The sequence below is a fragment of the Pectinophora gossypiella genome, chromosome 21 (assembly GCF_024362695.1).
Source record: "Pectinophora gossypiella chromosome 21, ilPecGoss1.1, whole genome shotgun sequence".
Lineage (NCBI taxonomy): Eukaryota > Metazoa > Arthropoda > Insecta > Lepidoptera > Gelechiidae > Pectinophora > Pectinophora gossypiella.
In genome coordinates, this window is record NC_065424.1 from 12,003,141 (window position 1) to 12,006,670 (window position 3,530).

Here is a 3,530-nt window from a genome sequence, read left to right on the forward strand (position 1 = left end):
AAATTCTAAATTCAAAATTAGAATTTCATTTGTTTATCTTATAAACGAAATGAATCACTGTTTTGAGACAAATGTGTGTTTAGGGTTGGAGTACATTTAGCGTTTAAAAACTAAAAATTGGCGCCTATCCTTAAACTTTTTGTTTTTTATTTCAATACTGTGACTTTGGGACGTCTGAAAAAAGGTTTTTTTTCTAAAACGTATGGTTACTTCGCCCACAGAAGCCGCCCAAGTTGTGGCATTGCTGGATTCTGGCCTTAGTCAGCGTGTTGTGGCTGCAAGACTGCATCTAAGCCTGTCATCTGTTCATAGAGTCTATAAACGTTATCGGGAGACTGGTTTGTTCACGCGCCGTTCAGGATCTGGCAGGAATCGGGTCACTTCTGAGCGAGATGATCGATTTATTGTAACAACTTCTTTAAGAAATCGACGCCTTAACGCTTTTCAACTGCAGCAGCGGCTTCGTGTTGTACGAAGGGTGGCTGTAAGTGACTCTACAATTAGAAGAAGGTTGAAGGATCGTGGACTGGTACCGCATAAGCCAGCAAATGGGCCGAAATTAACTGCAGACCATCGAAGAGCGCGCCTTAACTTTGCACGTGAGCACCTAAATTGGTCATACCTACAGTGGAGCAAAGTTCTCTTTTCTGATGAGTGTAAAATTATGCTGTATGGTAACGACGGAAGGAACAAGGTCTACAGAAGAGACGGAGAACGCTATGCACAATGCTGCATTGAAGAAAAGGTCAGCTATGGTGGCGGTTCGTGGACGGTTTGGGGAGGAATCAGCGCCGACGGTAAGACAGAGCTTGCTTTCGTGTCTGGGCCACGTCTGCCTGCACTAAACTGTCATCGGTACGTCGAAGAGTGTCTCGAGCCTCATGTGATGCCCTATGCACATTTTAGAATAGAATAGAATAGAATGGCAACATTTTATTGGCAACGGCTTCATATTCATGCACGACAATGCTAGGGCTCACACCGCGGGCGTCGTACGAGATTATCTTAACGAAGTCGATATCTCTATTATGGAATGGCCAGCAAGAAGCCCGGACATGAATCCCATTGAACATCTGTGGGATGAATTAAAGAGACGAATTCGAGCAAGAGATCCTGCCCCAGAAACACTTAGCCAGCTGCAAGATGCAATCCAAGAGGAATGGGACAATATACCACAGCATGTGATCGTGACTCTCATCCGATCGATGAAGAACCGTATGGAAGCAGTAATTAGAGCTCGGGGAGGGAATACAAGTTATTAAATAAACGTTTTTTAGCTTTTTTTTTATTTACGTGTGTTGTTTTATCCATTTCCTTTATACTCCATACGGAATAAAAATGACTCATTTAACAAAATACGAAACCTATGAAAAATTCATTTAAATTTAGAACATTAACATTAAGATTTGATAAGCTCATATTACTCACTATTAAACGACATTTAACATTTATTCCTAAATGTACACATTTTTCTGATAATCCTGACAAAACGTAAACTTGCAAGGTGTTTCGATTTTTTTGATGAGAAGTGTATAACGAAATTTAAAATTTAACATTTATTACTATAAATCAGAAATTCGAAACATTTATTCAACGTAATTGTCATAGAAAAACTTGTTGAATGTAACATTTTTGAATTTACGTCATTTCGCAAGGTGTTATGGCTGAGGAGAACTTGTAATAAAATAACCTTCCTTTTTGCTTCGCTGCAGTGGGGTTAATTGTGACAAGCTGCTTGTGTGGTAGAATGACTCAAGACTTTATTAGGACGTCAGACCCGAGAATTCCCGTTTTCTACTTCACGTGATTTGCCAATTTTAAGCGTGGTCCCATTGTTATGACCCACAAAAGAGAGTAGTGGCGATGCAGTAGGGTATTCTGTCACTGCGACAAGTCGCCTGTAATGTAAGTAATGTAATGTTCAAAATCCATCAAGAAAAAAAAACGAAATTAGTCGAGGAGAACCGAGCATTACAATACCCAACAATATGTGTGCAGCATTCGCTTGTAATGTAATGTAAAATAGCTTACATGTACAATTCTCAAAATCGAATCATATTACGTTAGGACTAAGCTACAAAATGTGTCATCATCATACATATCTGTAAAACGCCTTGGGGGTGATTTGTATTCCAGGGTTAGGGACAAATTGTGTTTAGGACAACTGTCATCATCTCTCTAGCATTATCCCGTTTTTCACAGGCTCCGCATACCTAACCTGAAGATTTGACAGGTCCGGTTTTTTACAGAAGCGACTGTCTGTCTGACCTTCCAACCCACGAAGGGAAAACCAGCCCAATACAGGTTAGGACACATACCTCCGAAAATGCATTTCTCGGGAATGTGGGTTTCCTCACGATGTTTTCCTTCACCGCTGAGCACGTGATAATTATTTGTGATTTTTTAGGACAACTGTATAAATTGAAAATATTCTTGTAAATTAAACATACATAAACTCACGCCTATTTCCCATCCGATGGCGATGATGATGATGATTTCCCATCGGGGTAAGCTTTTTTTTGACGTGACTTATTGTAGATTTGCCGCAGATGGCATTAATTACTTAGCCGGACAAATGGGGAGCGCTGAAGGCTCTCACCCAGTGTCGGGGTAAGCAGAGACCATAGAATTTTATTCGCTTCGTTTAATACGCGCACGCCGGTTAAGAGTAGTAGTCGGTTGCAAATTAAAGTTTCAGCAAAATTGATAAATCATTTTTTATCGTTTAATTACTTACGTTTTGCGAAAGTTCCTTAACTTCAACAATCGCAGACCCAGCGCGTTTACCGCTGCGCCGCCGAGCTCCTCAAAAAAGTTTTCTTTTTAAAGTAGATACTATATCGTAATATGTGGCAAACGATTTCTCGATTTTATTATGGTTGAACTTATTAATTTTAATAATAAATTGTCCGCTAAGCAACCTTAAAGATAGATGTTTAGTCAAATGTGTTCTTAATAAAAATGTCTGTTTTTCTTTTACTTTTGAAATATATATGCAGCAGGTTGATGTATTGTCAAGCCAGGAGGTCAGGCCAAGGCCAAAAATACTCGTATGCTGGCGATGACAACATTGATTACGGAACGACCAATCGAAGTCGGAAATGAAATTGAAATTACAATCGAAATAAAATTATAAGTACACATACATTTGATTAACTTTTCGACATGCCTGCAATGTATTTTACCAATAAGTAGGTATGTGGCTGGGTGTATACAAATTCGAACACAACGAAATTCCTCCGCCCTGAGCACTTCAGGTAGGTGCCGCATCTTTGTCACACCAGTAATAAATAATAATTACCCATTCATTTATTTAAGGATATGATAAAAATGTATTGGTCTGACATACCTTATAAATGTGTTCCTCTAGTTATTAAATAACTTGTAATATTTACATTGATTTAAAAAATGTGTTGCTGTTGCAGTTTCTTGTCAGTTCTTCTCCTCAGCCATAACACTTTGCGAAATGACGTAGATTCAAAAATGTTAAATTACCCTTCAACAAGTTCAACTATGATAATTACTTACGT